Source organism: Eschrichtius robustus, chromosome 2 (genome assembly GCF_028021215.1).
Source record: "Eschrichtius robustus isolate mEscRob2 chromosome 2, mEscRob2.pri, whole genome shotgun sequence".
NCBI lineage: Eukaryota > Metazoa > Chordata > Mammalia > Artiodactyla > Eschrichtiidae > Eschrichtius > Eschrichtius robustus.
In genome coordinates, this window is record NC_090825.1 from 55257177 (window position 1) to 55279099 (window position 21923).

Sequence of the window (21923 nt, forward strand, 5' to 3'; positions counted from 1 at the left end):
TTTCTAAGTGATGAAACCAAAGAAAAGAATTTGGAAAAGCAAAGGCTTACGAAGTATTGATTACTGAATAAACTTCCTAGTTCTTCTTTGTCAATGATATCTTATTTAGTGTATATTGTTACTATTTTCAATCCATGGTTCTCAGACTATGTTTAGGGTGCTAAGAGTCTTAAGAGGTGAAACCGAGGAAAGTGGGAGGCTAGGCTCCCTCTGGACCGCCCCCCAAACTAGAACAGCTGCACTTTCCGTTTTACATATTGGGACCCCATGTTAACATTTCGCTTAAGAAGAGTACCCATGCTTTAAAAAAAAAAGAAAGATGAAATAATACCATTTTGGTGAACTGTAAAGAGATTAATATTGAAATGAAGTGTTAAGGAAATTTGACTTTGTGAAACTTTATTTTACTACAGTTGTAAATGTTAATCTTTGAAAACCAGTGTTGTAATGCTGATTTTTACAGTTTTTATGTGAATACCTAGGCATATTAAAATTTCAGTCACCTGTTGTTTTGTGTGTATCCTTTATTGTTTACTTTTCTAGCGTTCCTGGGTTGACTGGGCATATTCTCCATTATCAGAAAATAAACTGGAAAGTCATTGAAAACTTGCAGATCATGGTGCTCAGGTGACTATTTCCTCCTCCCCCATTATTTGCAAGAATTCAAAGTCAAGGCCACTGTTGGTTTCCTCGGGCTGCCTGCCGTAACCAAGTACCACAAGCTTAAAACAACAGAAATGTATTGTCTCACAGTTCTGCAGGCTCGAAGTCTGAAATCAAGGTGTCAGCAGGGCCAACCTCCCTTGAAGCCTATAGGGGAATCCTTCCCAGCTTCTGGTGGTTTGGGCTGGCAGTCTTTGACATTCCTTGGCTTGTGTACATATCGCCCCAATCCTCCATCTTCACGTGGCCTTCTCCCTGTGCCTCTGTCTTAACAAGGCTATGTTCTTATAAGGACACCAGTCGTATTGGATCAGGGACCCACCCTCTCTAGTATGACCTCACCTTAACTAATTACACCTGCAAAGACCCTATGTCCAAATAATGTCACATTCTGAGGTCCCAGAGGTTAGGACTTCAACCCATCTTCTTTGGAGAGGACACAGTTCAACCCATAACAGCCACCTTTAGCAAGTTGTGAGATTCAGAAAAAGATAGTTCCCTGTACACTTTTTTTCTCACCTGACTTTTAACATGTATTCTATTTTGAAACTTAATATGAGAAGATATCAGCATATCTAAAACTTGAAAAGAGAAAAGTATATATCCTTCACTCATTCGTCAGTTATGTGCCAAATGCTTTCATTGGCCAGATGTTCCAGCACTGAAGATACAGTAGTCAGTAAAACAGGTAGAGACCCTGAGGTTACTTAACAGGAGATCTGAATGAGAAGATAAAGGGTTGGTGATGAAGTATGCATTTTTCTTATGTGCTTTTCTATAAATGGTTTGTGTAGAGACCCTGATACTGAGATGCACCAATGTTCAAAAGATAGACAATATAGGAAAAATCTATAATTTTTTCTGACTCAATTTTTTTAAACTGTTAGAGAAAAATTTTTAAAAGAAAAAAACCGAATAGATACAAAAGCATAGAAAATGGAAGTCCCGCCACCCTGGTGATATATACTGTTCGGAGCATATCCTTCCAGTCTTTTTATTTTTTTTATTTTTATTTTATTTTATGTATTTGTTTATTTTTGACTGCATTGGGTCTTCGTTGCAGCACACGGGCTTTCTCTAGTTGCGGCGAGCGGGGGCTACTCTTTGTTGCGGTGCGTGGGCTTCTCATTGCAGTGGCTTCTCTTGTTGCGGAGCACGGGCTCTAGGCACGCGGGCTTCAGTAGTTGTGGCACGTGGACTCAGTAGTTGTGGCTCACGGGCTTAGTTGCTCAGTGGCATGTAGGATCTTCCCGGACCAGGGCTCGAACCTGTGTCCCCTGCATTGACAGGCGGATTCTTAACCACTGCGCCACCAGGGAAGTCCCTTCCAGTCTTTTTATAATACATGTAATCATTTTTGAATGGTCTACTTTAATACCATAAGTGTTTTCAAAGAAGAGTATCTGGGAGGTTGCACCAGCATGTGGTAGAGCAGCTCTCCTACATTAGACAAGCCAGGCTTAGAAGGAAGGTAGGAGGAGCCCAGCAGAAGGGCAAGGTGGACTTCAAGCTCACCACAACAAAGACTCCATTATTTCCTGTGTGATCTTGAACCTAAGCATCAGCCTCCTTATCTGTGACGGGATAATATTACTACCTGATGAAACTGTTATCAAAATTAAATAGAATAATGTTTGTAAAATATCAGGAAGATGCTTGCTCAATTAGTGGTGGCTAGATATTCAGTTCAAACTGTACTTTTCACTAAGTTAGATAATGAATTGGCTGTTTTAAAGGTAGAATATCAAAATGACTTTAATAATAACAATAATAAAGGGCTGTTTTTGAAAGTGTATAGGTAATGCATTTATTGTAGAAAAATTTCGAAAATGAACTCTTCTAAGCTCACACAAATAAAATTGCCCATAATTCTGCCCCTTGGAGATAGTCACTTAACATTTGAGATCATATCCTTCCATTCTCATCTTACACAGGTATGTATTTGTATAAGCATATTATATACAGAAAGTTTTGGTATTTACAAAATGAGTTTATTATATAGTACGTTGTGTTTTGTGTTTTAATTAATAAAACTAGACCATGTAATTTTTCTGAATTTAGAGTTTTTATGTTTTCTATTTATTTCATTTTAATGCAGTTATATTATCATTGTTTTAGTTACTGATGTTCATATTGTATGTCAGAAAAAGCAAGGAATGGGAGTTAGGTCTAGATTCAAGCTGTGTGGCCTCAGGCAAGTCACTTAACTCCTTTGAGCAATGTGATTAGGTGAGATAAAAGTACGTAAGGTGGGAACTTCCTTGGCCCTCCAGTGGTTAAAACTCCGAGCTTCCAGTGCTTCAGTCCCTGGTGGGGGAACTAAGATCCCACAGGCTTGTGGCACGGCAAAAAAAAAAAAAAAAAAAAAAAAAAATTACCTGAAATAATTTCGTAAACCATAAATCTCTGAAAAATCCTTGCATTTATTTTTATATTTTTGTTCTGATAATGTTATCAATAAGAAATTTTCTTTAGTTCATTATTAATAACTTGAGCTGTTAATAAGCATATTTACTATATAATCAGGGCTTCTTCGGAGGTCTGTATATTCTGGTACAACCAGAATGGCCTTGACACATACAAAGAATATTTCAATTTCAGCTGATTGACTTGGAAGCCACAGCGTGTGCCAGTGTGAAAGAAGGAAAGAGCAGGCCACTTGGGAACAGGGGAGGAATTTTCCAATTAATAGAGCACAGATTTGGCACCTTCCTTTCTTCTTTATAAAGTAGAAAAAAGGCCCCAAGATATAAGAACTTCATCACGCACCCCGCCTCCAGGTATGTATTTAATGGCAATTCTGTTTGCCTCGTAATTTGTTTAATGGATAACCCTACCACTTAATTGCTTTGGAGAAACTAAAGTTATTGCAAGATATTAGACCCAAAATAGGCGTTTATCAAGACCGTTTGAATTGTAAGCAGTGTACAAGGTTGCTCTTTTTACACAAAACACCATTTTGTGCTACCAATTAAAACAATAAATATTTGTAATCATTATTTATGGGGGAATTTTAGTAGGAGGATTTAGCAGTCAGTGTTCTCAGTCATAAGCCACAGAAGCCAAAGCTGGTTGACTTAAGAAGAGGGATTTATTACTATCTACTGTCTAGCTTACAGAATTGCTGGGAGACCTGGAAAACTGAGTTGGAGGCTATGCAGCAGGAAAAATGCCCAAAATCACACCTAAAATCCAATCTGGTGAAAACAGCTCTCCTGCTCCTGCTGCCCTCTGTGTGCCAAATGAACTACCAACCCTGCCATCCTTGGAAGCGTGACTCAGATTCAGATGATTCAGAGTGAGAGATGGATTGGTGGAAGCTAGGTCCCTTGCCATGCTCTAATTGCAAAGGAGACTGGGATGGGAAGGGCCTTTTGAGCTTCAGCAGGCAGACCTGGCTTCCTACTGAGATTCGTCACTTGGGGAATTCCCCAAAGTATGAAGGGATTTGGATGCTGACAGCCAAAGAGAAAACAAATATCACCTACAGATTAGTAGTTGTCCTAATTGTGAGTGTAGTCAGGGATTTATCTTACTCATTTATGAACAGGCCAGATACACTCATGACAGCCAGTGCCAGAACACCTTTAACCTTAATGCTTCCAGAGCTGAGAGGAAAGACAGGAAGGGTCCCCACTAAGGTCCTAAGATGTAGGAATGTGTCCCTGGCCTTCAGGTTTGAGATTCAGAAAAACATTATCACCCAGAAAGCATGGCAGTACAGTAATTTCCTGGTCTTTCCAGATTAGGTCAAATCTTCCTACTATATGCTCTTCTACACTTGCACCTCTCATTGAAATGAGTACAAGTGTTTACCAAAAGGCATGTACAAGAATGTTCATAGCAGCTTTACTCATAATAGCCCCGACCTAGCAATAACTCAGATGCCCATCAACAGTAGAGTAGTAGAAATGAGAAATTGTGGTATAGTCATAGAATACTACAGAGCAGTTTTAAAGAAGAGTGAATTGCTGTTACATGCAAAACACAACACAACGTTGAACAAAAGCCAGACCAGAGCACATACTGCACAATTCTGTTTATACAAAGCCCCAAATCAGGCAAGATTAAACAATGGTGATCTAAGAATAGGGATTAACTTTGGAAAGCCAGTTATTAACTGGGAAGGGGTATGAGGGAGCCTTCTAGGGTATGAAAATGTTCCATACTTTGCTCTGGATGGTAGTTACATGGCTATATAAATATTTAAATATTTATTTCACTGCGCTGTTGGGTTCATTTTATACACTTAACATATGTCCGTTCTATATCAATAAAAAAGCTACTGTATTATAAAAATCTAATCTCTGGTGATAGAATTCAAAATAGAGGTTACCTCTGAGAGATGGTTATTGGCTGGGATGGGGCATGTGGGAGCCTTTGGGGTGCTATACCTTGATCTGGTTGGTTACCTGGGTATATAGATAGGTAAAAGTTCATCAAGCTGAAGACTTAAAATTAGTGCCTTTTACTGCATATATGTAATACCTCAATTTTTAACAATCATATGTATGTTTGAAGAAAAGTATATTCCCAATTTAAAACAATGTGAATTTGGGAACACAGTCCTTTCATAAATTGAGGACTGCCTAGTGTTCAGGTGGTCTTTGGAGAACATCTGCGAAGTTATAGCTGGGGCAGCACAACAGTCTTACAACTGCTGATTCAGTTAGTTATATTTGAAACCCAAAGTTGTACGTGTTTGTGACTGGGAACCAACCCCCATATCAGAGAGGGCAGATTATAACCATTTTCTTCCTCTTTTCCTCCATGAACTGTCCAAAAACAGATGGTCTACACATGAATGACCCTGAAGATTATTTATACCTGTTTAAATGCTTTTATTCTCACACTGTTGAATTCGTGGCTATTGATTCTTTTTGTGCATAGGGCAGGAGGCTGATGGGTATATGACAGGTGAGGAAAATACTGTTTGTTAGTAACGTGTGAAACACAGCAGCCCTTCCCTATTTAAATCTTGTTTGTGATCAGGAAGGCTGCCAATGTTGTTAATATTCAAGGGTACTCTGGGGATTGTTTTTGCCAAAGGGCAAACTCAAGTTAAACCGTGGGACAAAGTTATGCTCAACTACCATCCAAGTATTTGGAGGTGCCTGCCATGTGATTCAGCTGCCCAGATGCAACAGGGTGGTGGAAACAGTCTGTTGCTCTTCATGTAATTAGTGGTGATATCCAGGATTTTCTTAGAAACCCTCAGGATTAAGCGTTTGAAATCAGAGATTATAGAGAGATTACATACTGCAAGAATGTTATTGTAGGTATCTGATGTCACCATGCCATGTGTCAGTGAGTAATTCTTCATGAGTCACTTTCAGAGTTTCACTGTTTCCCTACAGGCTGCTCCTTGATTTTCCCCTATTCTCATGATGAGAAATTGGTACCGAACAATAGGACTGTAGAAATTCTTCTTTATCTTTGTGACATTCAGATCCTCAGCAGCTCACACTGAGGCTGGAATAGCCACCTACCTGCTCTTCCCAGCTCCGTTTTGTGATGTTAGTTGAACAGGAATTGAGCTTCTCAAGTATACAAAGCAGATGCTTTGCTTATAGTGCTTCTCATAAGACTTAACCATGGTTTTTGCTTTCATAGAAGTCACTGGTGTACCATATGCCCATGAACTATGTTAGAAGCTGTAGAGTGGTTAAGAGTACTGGCTCTGGGACCAGACTGCCTGGGTCCAAATCCTGGCAATGCCACTTATTAGCTGTGTAACCTTGGGCAAGTTACTTCATCTCTCAGAGAGTAGGGACCATGACTCCATCATTTTTGTGCCTCTGCTTAGGCCCTTGAAGTGGTTGGTCTGATTATCAGAATCACCTGGGATGCTGTTATTAGTTTAGGTTCCTAGTTCCCTCCCTGGGATTTTCTGACCTGTTTGAAGTGGGGTCCAGGACTTGTATTTGTTATGTATTTGTGTTTATTATGTATTATGAGAGAGACCCAGGGAAGAGACCCAGGGAACAAAAACTCCCACCTTTTTCTCCTCCTCCTTCCATGTCCTGCTGGTACCTCCCAATAACCCAACCAGAAGGCAGAGACAAGGAGTCTGATGATGTGGTCTACCCAGGTCAGCTCCTGGGGTCAGTATGGAGAAGGGTGGAAAGCGGGTCTGGAGGAAGACATCCAGCATCCGTGTTACCTCACCAAATCCCAACCATCGTCAGCTCCATGATATGCGTGCTATTGTTATACTATTTTACAACTGAAGTCACTGGGGCCCAGAGGCAGACACTCAAGTTTCCCACACAAGCAATGCTCAATTCTACCTACAAGGCATTAATCTTAACAGGATTTGTATTGAAGCTCATATGGCCTAGATACCTCTCATTGAATACCCAGCTTATTTAACGCCTCACCTTTCTCATCCTCCTTTGTTCTACTGCAGCATTTGTGGTCAGAGCTGCAGAGGCCACAATTCATTACTGTCCTGGTTCCATTTACATATAGACTGTTGGAATCAGGGAGTTCAAGGAGGTGTCATCCAACTCATTTCTTTCTTTATTTAATATTTATTTATTTATCTGGCTGCACAGGGGCTTAGCTGAGACATGCAGGATCTAGTTCCCTGACTAGGGATCAAACCCGGGCCCCCTGCATTGGGAACATGGAGTCTTAACCACTGGACCACCAGGGAAGTCCCCAGCTCTCTTATTTTATACAATAATTTGGCAGCCCAAGATCCAGTTCATGTATTCATTTTCCATTCCCTGACTAGACTGTAAGCCGCAGGAGGGCAGAAGTCAAGTCTTTTATATCATCTCTATCTTCCACCCTCTTATCAGAGTGTAACGAACGCATTGCTGATACTCAACAAATTCATTTTGATTGGTTTGGTTGGCTAATATTTTTAGTTAAATAGCAGATGAGCTATTTTAGCCTGAAGGTGAGAGAGAAACAAACATCCTCATTCACAGCTGTTGAGAGTAGAAATTGTTAAACCATCCAAATGTCCATTGCCAAAATGTCAAATATAATGCAATCCTTTAAAAAAGCTGTACCTTCTGACTTGGCAATCTCACTTCTAGGAGTTCAACCCAAAGATAAATTCATAGATACATGCAGATTTATGGACACATATGTTCATCTCGGTATCATCTCATGAGTATAACTACACATACGAACATACATAGATTGTGAGAGACTGATACAGGCAATGATCAAACCGTATATAAAAAGAGAATTCTGGCCCACAACCTGGCAGCAAGGAGTCCAGGAACATAAACCACAACCTCTGTATCAATCAGCACCAAACAGCAAGGACTTGATCAATAATTGCCAGCTTCCCTAATTTTTGCCCTCCTTCCCCCCTTCCAATTTAGGATCAACCAGAAAAAGCCAAATATGCTCTCCTAACCAAGTACATGATGCCTGTTTCTCATTAGCCCACCTCTAGCTTCCCTTGGCAACAAGGTCCAATCAGGACATGCCTGAAGCCTTTCTTTTCTTTCAACTTTCTTTTTCTTTCTTTCTTCCTTTCTTTCTCTTAAACGTTTTTTTTTTAATTAATTAATTTATTTTTTGGCTGCATTGGGTCTTCATTGCTTTGCGCAGGCTTTCTCTAGTTGCGGCGAGCGGGGGCTATTCGTTGCCGTGTGTGGGCTTCTCATTGCGGTGGCTTCTCTTGTTGCGGAGCATGGGCTCTAGGCACGTGGGCTCTAGAGCACAAGCTCAGTAGTTGTGGCACATGGGATCTTCCCGGACCAGGGATCGAACACACGTCCCCTACATTGGCAGGCGGATTCTTAACCACTGCGCTACCAGGGAAGTCCCCTTTCTTTCTCTCTTTCTCTCTTCTCTCTCTCTCCTTTATTTTTCCCTGCATCGGGTCTTAGTTGAAGCAGGCGGGATCTTTTGCTGCAGCATTTGGGATCTTTCATTGTGGTGTGCGGGCTTCTCTCTAGTTGTGGTGTGCGGGCTCCAGGGCATGCATGCTCAGTAGTTGCAGCACACGGGCACTCTAGTGGTGGCCTGTGGGCTCTATAGCGCATGGGCTTAGTTGCCCCACGGCATGTGGGATCTTAGTTCCCCGACCGGGGATCGAACCCGCATCCCCTGTATTGGAAGGTGGATTCTTAGCCACTGGACCACCAGGGAAGTCCCTCAACTTGTTTCAATAAAGCTTGTCAACTCCTCTGCCTGCCTGCCTGCCTTTGAGTCTCTGCCATATGCATGTGATGGTGGCTGACTTCCTAGCTATAGCAAGCTCTGAATAAATAGCCTGCTCGTTCTCATTTGGGTGGTCTTCCTTTATTTCCACAACTGGAAACAACCCAAAGCACCTGACAATAGAAAATGGTGTATCTATATGGCAGAATATTATACAGTGAGTGAAAATCAAGTTTTTTGAAGAAAAGTAAATGGTAAATGCTCCTGAAGTAATTTTGGGTGAAAAAAAGGAAACATAGTTATAGTATGATCTATATACAGTTATACTTTGCTTATATATATATATATTTTTTTCCACTTCCCACCAGGGAAGCCCCCATGGTTCTTTTTTTATTGTGGTAAAATATACATAAAATTTACCATTTTAACCTTTTTTTTTTTTTTTTTTTTGTATAAGAAGTGGATTTATTTAGAGAGAAACACATTCCACAGACAGAGTATAGGCCACCTCAGAAGGCAAGAGGCCCCGGAATATGGGGTGGTTAGTTTTTATGGGCTGGGTAATTTCATAGGCTAATGAGTGGGAGAATTATTCCAACTATTTTGGGGAAGGGGGGGGAAGATATCCAGGAATTGGGCCACTGCCCACTTTTTGACCTTTTATGGTCAGCCTCAGAACAGTCATGGCACCTGTGGGTGTGTCATTTAGATGCTGATGTATTACAATGAGCGTATAATGAGGCTCAAGGTCTAGTGGAAGTCGAATCTTCCGCTGTCTCAGACCTAGTTGGTTCGTTGGTTCTAACCAGTTTTTGTCATGTCCTATGGCTATGTCATTCTTTTAAAGGTTGTGCCCTGCCCCCTTCCCTCCTGTTTCATTTCCCCCTCAGAGATTTTACTCCTAGATTCTTATTTTAAAATGCACAATTCTTAAGTGTGCAATTCAGTGGCATTAAGTGCAGTCATAATGTTGTGCAACTGCCACAACTATCCATTTACAGAATTTTTTCATCATCCAGAACAGAAACTCTGTGCCCATTCAACTATAACTCCTCATTCCTGCCTCCCCACAGTCCCTGGTAGCCTCTATTCTACTCTCTGTGTCCAATATATGAATTTGCCTATTCTAGATACCTAATATAAGTGGAATCATACAACATTTGTCCTCTTGTGTCTGGTTTATTTCACTTAACATAATGTTTCAAGATTTACCCATGTTGTAACATGTGTCAGAACGTCATTCCTTTTTTTCGGCTGAATAATAGTCCACTGTGTGTATATATTACATTGTTCTTATCTATTCATCTGCTGATGGACATGGGTTGTTTCCATCTTCTGGCTATTGTGAATAATGCTGCTATGAATATTGATGTTTATTTGAATCCCCACTTTCAGTTGTTTGGGATATATACCTAGGATGGAAATTGCTGGATCATGTGGTAATTCTATACTTCTTGAGGAACCACTATACTAGTTTCAACAGCAACTGCACCATTTTACATTCCTACCAGCAATGCCTGAGGGTTCCAATTTCTCCACTTTCTCACCAACTCTTGTTATTTTCTCACGTTTTTTAGAATGGCCATCTGAATGGGTGTGAAGTGATATCTCATTATGGTTTTCATTTGTTTTCCTAATGATTAGTGATGTTGATCATCTTTTGATGTGTGTATCTTCTGTACAGAAATATCTGTTCAAGTCCTTTGACCATTTTTTAGTTGAGTGTTTTTTGTTGTTGTTGAGTTGTAAGAGTTCTTTATATACTCTGGATTTGATTTAGTTTTGAATTGGACTAAATCCATCAGTTCATCAGAAGACTTATAAACATAGACTCCAGAAAATATTCTCAACTAGATTATCTTTATTTTTTATTTTTTAATTTAATTTAATTTTTTTAAATTAATTAATTTACTTTTTGGCTGCATTGGGTCTTCATTGCTGCGCGCAGGCTTTCTCTAGTTGCAGTGAGCAGGGGCTACTCCTTGTTGTGGTGCACAGGCTTCTCATTGTGGTGGCTTCTCTTGTTGCAGAGCACGGGCTCTAGGCAAGCGGGCTTCAGTAGCTGTGGCACACGGGCTCAGCAGCTGTGGCTCGCAGGCTGTAGAGCACAGGCTCAGTAGTTGTGGTGCACGGGCTTAGTTGCTCTGCGGCATGTGGGATCTTCCTGGACCAGGGATCAAACCCGTGTCCCCTGCACTGGCAGGCGGATTCTTAACCACTGTGCCACCAGGGAAGCCTAGCTTATCTTTAGAAGCAAAAATATATAAAATAATATAATCAGATGGGGCTTAATGGTGGTGGCGGGTACTTAACAACACAGAAATTGGTCAAACGTTACTTCTGGACTGTTGGCTGGGCTGGACAGATTACTTAAGGACAATAGGTCACCAAAAAGTGAATGTCAAGCAACAAAAACCAAGACTCCTTTCATTCCTGTGTTTGCTGTGTCCCTTGGTACCCGAGCCTGCTGTAGCCTTCTACTCCAGCCTGGGTGTCCATAAACTGATGGGAGATGGAGGGGACACATTTCTGAGGTGTTTTTGGCTTGTAGTGGGGGAAGGAGTGCTCCAGTGAATCATTCGGGATCTTCTATGTCAAAAGATTCTGAACAAAATGGAGTATACACTTGGTGAACATAGTATGAGACATAGGAATGAAATGAGGAGTGCGTTAAGGGGAAGCGGTTTCAGAGACATTGAGAGAATGGGCATTTAGATAGAAATATTGAATGAGAGAATATGAAAGTAGTTATTCAGAAGTAAGTGTTTGGGACCAAGATTTTAAAGTCACAACAAACCACCTAATTATGCTTTTCACCCCCATAAGTGGTTTCAGAAACACTATTTTATGGGAATTAAAGTTATTTTAAGAGACAGCCAACAAGAGTTATTTTAAGAGGCAATTTAAATATTTACTTTCATGCTATAACCTTTGCCTTGTTTGTAGTTGAGTTTAAGCCTTTAGACTGAAGACAAAAGGATAAAAGGATTTAAGTTTTGAGATAATTACATGAATATTATAAATAATTGAAGCACCATGCCAACAAAAATTGACCTTTTCAAATTAGCAACACAAAATTGGTTATATCTAATTTACAGAAAACTATTTTTATCTTGTTATTTCATTATAATTATTCAACATATATTCCAAACAAGAGGAAGGAAAACTATTTTAAAATTCTCAAACCAGTTAAAGAGCTCTTTAAATAATATGAATGAATAAATAAAATTTATGGATTTTATTAATCTATTTTTAAAAAGGTTTAAAGAAGGACCTAAATCATATCATATATTTAAAAATCATATATTTGTGTGTATGTATAAAGTATACATTTAATTTAATTTAAACATACAATTTAATTGAGAAAAAAGTGGTGTGGGTTATTTTCTTGTTAAAAAGTGGGAGAGGACAGAGGGTAAATATTTTCATCTTAAATCTTTGCCTGGAGGAGGCTGAGAAGTGGAAAATGGGTTGTAAGTGTTTGTTTTTGTTTCCATTTAAAAAACCAAACTTTGTTATTTTGCCAGCTTTGAAAGTCTGCCGTTTCTTTGAGGGACTGGGGGCGTGGTGCAAATCGGAGGGTATGGCCCACCAGTTCAAAAGACCCGGAGGGGTGTTGCTTCCTTTTCTTCACAAGTTTAAAAGCTGTGGACGCCTAAGACCAGTCCCCAAGGGTGGGGAGAGGATGTGGCGTCACTCCTCTTGGTAACTTTGGCGGCAGGACCACATCCATTGGAAGTCCTAGATTAAGTTCATTAACATTTTTACTCTGAGAGCAGGGAAGGTGAAGAATCTGTGGCTCTGATTTGTGACTCTCAGTTTCTAAGGACATGACCTACCAACGGAGCCACCGTCCTCTATCTTCCCTCATGAAGCCTTTGTTTTATTTTCGACTGGCTTACAGTAACTGACTTCACCTTCTCTCTTCCCTGCCCACTCTTGAGATGCCCCTTACCAGGAAATGACTCAGGCTTAATCCCAAAGGAATACTGAAAGAGGAGAGGGCATTGGCCTCAGAGAAGCTAATTGCTCCCTTAAATTAAAGAACTGGACTGGGGTCAGATCTATTGCTCTTCTTCTAGAAGCTTGCTCTAGACTTTATTTTTTTATTTTTATTTTTTAAAAAAATATTTATTTATTTGTTTTGGCTGCTCCAGGTCTTAGTTGCGGCACACGGGATCTTTGTTGTGGCATGCATGTGGGAGCTGGTTCCCTGACCAGGGATCAAACCCGGGTCCCCTGCATTGGGAGCAAGGAGTCTTACCCACTGGACCACCAAGGAAGTCCCTGCTCTAGACTTTAGAATTGTCCTCCCAGTGAAAAGCTTTTAAAGTATGCAGGCCAGGTCAAAGGAGCCCCACCCACATGTGTGAAATATTCATTTTCCTCTCTGAAACCTGTGCACATTCTTATTCTCCCCAATATCCAATTCATTACCAGGTTTTACATGAGAAATATCTCTCAAAACCCTTGTCTTCCATTCATTTATTCAACAAATTTATTGACCATCTACTGTGTGTCAGGCTCTGCTAGCTACTGGGGATACAAGAGTAAAACAACTCTAGTGGAGAACCCAGTAGAGCTCACAGTCTGGTTGATTGCTCCCCAACTAAGCCAAACCAAACCAAAAAACTAGGCCAGCTCCCCGTAGCACTGGTCACTTTTCCCTCCTAACTCTTGGCAAATACACTTCTCCCCATTTCACAGATGAAAACACTGAGGGCTGGGACCATTATGTAACATGCCCTAGGTCACACTTGGTAATCGGCTAGAATTCTCTAAGAATCTTATTCGTTCATCATCCAAAAAGTATTGATCATTCACCATGTATCAGGCATGTCCTCAGGATATAGTGGTGAACAGAAAAGAATAGGTCCCTGATGTCATGCAGTTTATATTCTAGTGAAGGAGACAAATAGTAAATAAGAAAACAGGAATTATGTCAGAGTAGCTGGATGGCTACTTAACTCTGGGTGGTCAGGGAAGGCAACTTTTTTTTTTTTTTTTGGCTGCATTGGGTCTTCGTTGCTGCGCTCCGGCTTTCTCTAGTTGCGGTGAGTGGGGGCTACTCTTTGTTGCAGTGCACAGGCTCTAGGCACGCGGGCTTCAGTAGTTGTGGCTTGTGGTCTCAGTAGTTGTGGCTTGCGGGCTCAGTAGTTGCAGCTCATGGGCTCAGTAGTTGTGGCTTGCGGACTCTAGAGCGCAGGCTCAGTAGTTGTGGAGCACGAGCTGAGTTGCCTCGCGACATGTGGAATCTTCCCGGACCAGGGCTTGAACCCGTGTACCCTGCATTGGCAGGTGGATTCTTAACCATTGCACCACCAGGGAAGCCTGGGAAGGCAACTTTTTAAGTCTCTGTAACCTCTACAGATATACTTTATGTTTTATACCTCTGTCCATTTTCCCAGAGTGGTAAAAAAGTAAAATCTTTAGGAGGGTCAGACTAGTTTTTAGAACAGGGAAGAGAGGAAGCTGGGTATATTTGTTTCCTAGGGCTCCTGTAGCAAAGTACCACAAAACTGGGTGGCTTAAAACAACAGAAATGTATGTCTCATGGTTCTGGAGGCTAGAAGTCTGAAATTAAGCTGTCAGCAGGGCCATGTTCCTTCTGAAACCTCAGGGGAGAATCTTTTCTTGCCTCGCTCCTAGCTTCTGGTGGCTTGCGGTGATCCTTGGCAGCCCTTAGCTTACAGCTGCAATCTCTGCCTCCGTTGTTACACAGTGTTTGCCCTGCGTCTGTCTCTGTGTTTCCTCTTCTTATAAGGACACCAGTCATGTTGGATTAAGGGCCCATCCTTCTCCAGTATGAGCTCATTTAAAAAAAAAATTTTTTTTTAAATTTTTATTGAAGTATAGTTGATCTACAATGTTGTGTTAATTTCTGCTGTACAGCAAAATCACTTATACATATATATATATTCTTTTTCATTATGGTTTATCACAGGATATTGAATATAGTTCCCTGTGCTATACAGTAGGACCTTGTTGTTTATCCATTCTCTATATAATAGTTTGCATCTGCTAATCCCAAATTCCCGATCCATCCCTCCCCCATCCCCCTCTCCCTTGGCAACCACAAGTCTGTTCTCTATGTCTGTGAAGTCTGTTTCTGTTTCACAGAGATGTTCATTTGTGTCATATTTTAGATTCCACATATAAGTGATATCATATGATATTTGTTTTTCTCTATCTGACTTACTTCATTAGTATGATAATCTCTAGGTCCATCCATGTTGCTGTAAATGACATTGTTTCATTCTTTTTTATGGCTGAGTAGTATTCCATTGTATATATGTGCCACATCTTCTTTGTCCATTCATCAGTCAATGGACATTTATGTTGTTTCCATATCTTGGCTATTGTAAATAGTGCTGCTATGAACACAAGGGTGCATGTATGTTTTTGATTATAGTTTTGCAGTAAGACCTCATTTTAACTTAACTAATTGTATCTTCAAGGACCCTATTGCCAAATAAGGTCACATTCTGAGATACTGGGGGTTAGTATTTCATAAGCTGCATGAAGCCTTTTTAAATTTTCATATGGTCAAACTTATCAGTTTTTGTGAGGGTTTAAGTCATCCTTAGAAAGGCCTTCCCCACTCTGAGACTAAAAATATTCTCCCATAGTTTCTTATAGATGCTTATCATTTCATTATTGGTGAGTAATTCTGTGATCCATCTGAAATTTATTTTAGTGTACAGTATATCATCATATGTCTTAGTGGCAATGCCCCAGGTCCCCCACCCCCCACCCCAAAACAAACAAAAAGACAGATGACAAACTGGCAAAAAAAAAATCTGTTACAGTGCAAAGGGCCAATTTCATTAATATATGAAAAGTCCCTGTAAATCGATAAAGATGAATAATCCAATAGAAAATGGCACAGGATTAAGACAGTTCACTGAAAGGAATACAAATGGCTCTTAAACATATGAAAAGTTGCTCATCTCATTCATTGCAAATTGAAATTATACCAAAATACCATTTTTTGGTCATCTATCATAGTGCCAAAGATTTGATAACCCACTGTTGACCAGAGTTTGGGAAACGGTCATGTACATATATTACCAGTAGGTGTGTAAATTGGTGCATCCTCTATAGAGGGCAATTTGGCAATATCTATGAAAATTTAAAATGAACACATCCTTTGGAATACTCTCACTTCTAGGAGAAAGATGCCCTCCTGGTACCAGGAAGGAGAGAACATTTTTATTACTGGAGCTGGGGAGTTGATGCCAAGATAAGTCTGCACAAACAAACCTTTCTGAAGTAATCCTTATCTTCCGTTATTTGCCCCCGTATATTTCCTAGCCACTTTCCCAAAATTTACCACCCTTAAAAACCCAACCCCCCTTTTCCTTTTTTTTTTTTTGATAAATTTATTTATTTATTTATTTATTTATTTTTGGCTGCATTGGGTCTTCGTTGCTGCATGCGGGCTTTCTCTATTTGCGGCGAGTGGGGGCTACTCTTCTTTGCGGTGCGCAGGCTTCTCATTGCGGTGGCTTCTCTTGTTGTGGAGCATGGGCTCCAAGCGTGCGGGCTTCAGTAATTGTGGCATGCAGGCTCAGTAGTTGTGGCTCGTACGCTCTAGAGCGCAGATTCAGTAGTCGTGGCACACAGGCTTAGTTGCTCCCCCGCATGTGGGATATTCCTGGACCAGGGCTCAAACCCGTGTCCCCTGCATTGGCAGGCGGATTCTTAACCACTGCACCACCAGGAAGTACCCCCACTCCTTTTCCTTTTTTTCCTAGTCATTTCTCCACATTTTTTGGCCCTTTGTTAAAATTGTATATAAGCCCCCAAGTCTAATCACTTCTTTGAGTTTTTCATTTCTTTTCCATGAAGCTCCAGATGCCACATAAAAATATTAACATCAAAAAAAATCTATATGCTTTTCTCCTATTAATCTGTCTTTTGTCAATGTAATTCACAGGACCTAGTAACAGAACCTAGGAGGGTAGAAGAAAAGTTTTTCTTCCCCTAGCTGGGTCATATGGTAATTCTATGTTTAAGTTTACCACGGTGGCTGCATCATTTTACATTCCCACCAACAGTGCACAACAGTTCCGTTTCTCCACATCTTTGCCAATCTTTATTTTCTATTTTTTTTATTGTAGCCAAGCTAAATGGGTGTGAGGAGGTATCTCACAGTAGATTTGATTTGCATTTCCCTAATGATTAGAGATATTGAGCATCTTTTTATGTGCTTATTGACCATTTATGTATCTTCTTTAGGGAAATGTCCACTCAAGTCCTTTGCCCGTTTTTAATTCAGTTGTTTGGTATTTTTGTTGTTGAGTTTTAGGAATTCTTTATGTATTCTAGGTATCAATCTTTTATTAGATATATGATTTCCAAATATTTTCTCCCATTCCTTGGGTTGCCTTTTCACTCTATTGATAGTGTCCTTTGATGCACACTGGTTTTCAATTTTTTTTTAATTAATAAATTAATTTTATTTTTGGCTGTGTTGAGTCTTCGTTGCTGCATGCGGGCTTTCTTTAGTTGCAGTGAGCTGGTGCTACTCTTTTTCGTTGTGCGCAGGCTTCTCATTGCGGTGGCTTCTCTTATTGTGGAGCACAGGCTCTAGGCGTGTGGTCTTCAGTGGGCTCAGTAGTTGTGGTTCACAGGCTCTAGAGCGCAGGCTCAGTAGTTGTGGCACATGGGCTTAGCTGCTTTGCAGCATGTGGGATCTTCCTGGACCAGAGCTCAAACCCGTGTCCCCTGCATTGGCAGGTGGATTTTCAACCACTGTGCCACCAGGGAAGCCCAGGTTCTCAATTTTGATGAAGTCCAACTTATCTATTTTTTCTTTTGTTGCCTGTGTCTTTGGTGTCATATCTAAGAAATCATTGCCAAATCCAACGTGGTAAAAACTTTTCTCTATATTTCTTCTACTGTTTTATTGTTTTAGCTCTTATTTTGGGTCTTTGATCTGTTTGAGTCAGTTTTATTATGTGGTGTAAGGTAAGGGTTTGCCTTCATTTTCTTGCATATTATGGATATCTAGTTTTCCCAGCGCCACTTTTTTTTTTTTTTTTTTCCAGCGCCACTTTTTGAAGAGACTGTTCTTTCCTCATTGAATGGTCTTGGCACTTTTGTCTAAAATAGCAATATATTTTAAACAAAACAACAAATATGTTGTCAATATCATATCACAATGTGATAGCACAGTATAGATATCATTAATATGTTTTTCCTCATAAACAAATTGAGATAGATTTACTGCTGGATACATAATATAAAATCACTTGGTATTTACTTGATAACAGAAGAATATGAGCTTGCCCACAGTATCTTATATTATGAAGCAATGCCTTATACATTTAAAAATAACCCATTGTTTCATTACACTTAACCTGGATTCCACGTTATAAGCTATATAAATAGCACAAATTCATGAGAAACACATAACCAATGAAGTACCAGTGCATGGATATTTCTAGGGAATTATAAAAATATCTGATTTAGCAATAGAAGTATAAAAGACTTCTATTAGAATATCAACCCATACCCATCTTAAAGTCTAGTTCCTTGAAAATTGTGGTCCAAAAATCTTACTGATGCAAACGAGAATCACAAAAACCATACAATGAACAAAGTAAAACACTAAATTGACAATAATAAAGCTAAACTAACAATAATTGACATTTAAAGGAAAGACTAAGCCAACTTAACACCTAAAGACCAACCTGAGTCAACATTGACAGTACACACTTAACAAAGCCTTCTAGCTGGAAAACAGAGGAATTCCAGCTATCTGGGTGTTTGCATTGTGGGATCCTTGCAAAGTTGTTGACAACTCAACTTCTCAGTACAATGCTGAATCAATTCCTGTGTAAACTGGAGTTAAGGGTCAATACTCTGGTTTATGAATAGCAAAGATGAGTTACCTTTAATAACTTCTGTAGGTTATTAGTAGTCTTTAGAGTTATATAAAAATTTACCCTTTAGGGACTTCCCTGGTGGTCCAGTGGTTAATACTCCATGTTTCCACTGCAGGGGGCATGGGTTTGTTCCCTGGTCAGGGAAGATCCCACATGCCCCAGGGTGTGGCCAAAAAAAAAATTTACCCCTTAAAAAGAAAAAAAAGAACTCCTGCATTTTTTGTATGTAGGAACCAGGGAAAGGACTTTCAAGTTTTGGGTTAGTGGACGGCCCCTTAGGAGGTGCACTTGGAGAAAAAAAGCTAACCCTGAGAAGGGTGTGTGATATGGGGTGAGGTGAGGGAGTGGAGGACCAAAGAAGAGGGTTGACTCCAGAGACCCTTGGAGAAAGATAAAAGTGGCCTAGATGTCACAGTAAAAGCAGAGCTCTCTTGAGCTAAGCTGGAAAGAATGTGAAGGCTAGGTGCAGTTGAGAATTATGAAGTGCTCTGTGTTAGTAAGTACTGTGCTTTTTCGAATTCAGAGAAGCCTGAAAAGCATTTTTGGCCCTTTAGGAATTTTCCACAGAGCTGAGGATGAGGGGATATGTTTATGTTTAAATAGCAATTCAAGTGATACTCTACTTTTACATTTATATGACCTTTATTCTTAAGCCCTTTTACATAGTTTATTTTAGGATTGACAGCCCCCAACAGTGTTAGGAATTCTGGAGAGAGGGAGTTCTGGAGAGACTACAGTAGGCTGGAGTGGCCAGAAAGTGTTTGGATAAAGAAGTAAGTTTGGAGTTGAGCCCTGAGCTGGGTTTTCCAAAATAGGATGTGTTAAGAGGCTCTGAGAAGGTGAGATTGACTGAATTGGAGGTGAATCCCAAAGAATGCACAGACGCAGGTAGAAGAGGGTATGGCAAGTTCAACTTTAGGTTACTCAGAACTCAGAACCCTGGAGGGTTTGGGAGGTCAGGAAAGTGCCAGATTTTGGAAAGACCACACATTAGCAATCATCAGTCTCAAACCTTCGTCTCCTCCCATTCATTCTCCCCACAGTCCCAAGCAGTCTTTGTGTTAACACAGTTTCATTTGTGTAACTTCCTTCACAAGCTCCCTCTCCTTGCCTACACCATGAAATCGAAAATTCCAGCATATACAGCACACTCCATGGTCTGCTTTGCACATCATCCCAGTGGTGTAAGAGTGGGGTAGTGTGAGAGGCTGTCCACTTCAGGGAGGCAGGCTTTTGCATATGTTCTTACTTGTTTCTAGAATGCCCCTTTTATACCCTAGCTAAGTTTCTTTCAATATTCTAATGCATTCACCTCTTAGGTGCCAGGCATTCTGCTCAACCATGGAAATACAAAGATGTATACAACATCAAAATTATATGACTTACAGGCCAAATGGTGTTAAACATAAAGGTAATTAAACATTTCATATTAAGTGGACTCTGTCACCTAATACATGAATCATCTTGAAGTTTTGTCTGAAAATAAATTTAAAAATTTCAGAAGCTTACATGGATTTTTAATGATTGAAATGAATATTCCAACCCATAAGTAAGTTTGTACCTCCTATTGTTCAGGTAGGGCAGTTTTGAAGTCAACAGATTGTTGCTCCCTTACCTGACGTAGTCAGGACCCGAAATTTGAATGTTAACTACAAAAAGTAGGTTGAAACTGAGGATCAAAGAGTGACACATAGATACCTTAAACAGTTCCATTTAATTTGAACTATACAATGTGCATTCATTTGCTATTAGTTTGATGTAGGATCAAGACTTTTCCTTTGCATATGGACTTTTTCCTCCTTTTCTCATTTTCAACTTTCTCATCATTTTCATAAACTATCTATGATTTTTAGTTTCGGTTTCCTTAAAGTTGAGTGAGAAATGAAAGGTACTTGGGAAGCAACCTGAGTACAGAAGCCTTCTGAGTTTTTGTATTTTTTCGTTCCAGTCTTTTACAGTTGTCTCTACCATGTCTAACTTGACAACAAATGTTTTAACAACATCTTTATTGAGTCTTTTAACAATTAACTTGTTTTTCATAGGAACATCTTTCTTTTGGGGGTCTGTTATATTTCATCAGTTTATATAATATTTAATTTGTGTGTGTGTGTGTGTGTGTATATATATATGAAATAACAAGTACAAGTGGCAATATCACATTTGGGTAAAGCACAAAGGTTGCTACCACCAATTCCACTGTTGGGAGGAGAGTTAGGACAGTTCACTAGAAAATTGCCTCCCAACTGTGAGATTCCAAGGTGCTGAGGGCATCACAAAGTACTTAAACTCAGCTGGTATGTTATAGAAATAGCTGGTATGTTTTTTTAAATGGTCTCTATTCTTTATTAAGTAAGTAATTATATGGTTTATAAGATATGAGTTATTTGAGGACTGGGACTGTATCAGTCAGAACTTCTTTGGTTGCAAGTGACAGAAACTGAACTCAAACCAGCTTATGCATAAAAGGGAATCTAGTGATTTAGAGAACTGAAGAGTCCAGGAGTTGACTTGGCCTCAGGGTTTCTTCTCAGCCCATCTCTCCTGTCTCCTCTGCTTCTCACAACATATTAGTCTCATGTTCTCATACTTGCACTTCCTCTGGGTAACTGAGGAAGATGGCTCAGCTCCAGCACGCAGCATGGTTGTCTCTAGGGAACACACGAAGAGGTGCTCCTCCAGCAACCCTCTATCACATGCCTGAGAAGCCTCTGATAGGCCTTGATTTGGGTCGTGTGTCCATCGCTGAACCAGTCACCACATCTAACCAGCCAGCCTGGATCTCATCCCCACTTTTGTTGAGGGGGCATTGTGACTGACAACCCCATCAGACCTCATGAAGTCAGGGAAGGGACAAGTCCTCAAAGGAAAAGCTGTGTGCTCTTAATAGAATCCAGACATGCAAAAGCAACAGATGCCCACAGCATAGACCATGCCTTAATTATTCGGTACTCTCCTTAAGACCAAGCACACAGAAGAAGCTTAGCTTTACATATTGAATGAATAACTATTGATGGCACTTTACACTTTCAAAGCATTTCCACAGACATTATTTTATTGTCAACAGTAACAGCAGATTAAATAACTTGCTTAAAGTTACACAGCTGATTTCTGATAGAGCTGAGTTTATAACTGCATCTCCCAGTTTCCAGTCCAGTTCCCTTAGGAAGTCTTCCTCTTTTCTTCTCTCTTGCTGCCAGGACTGATGTCAAAGTGGAAGGAAAGAAGAGAGAGACATTT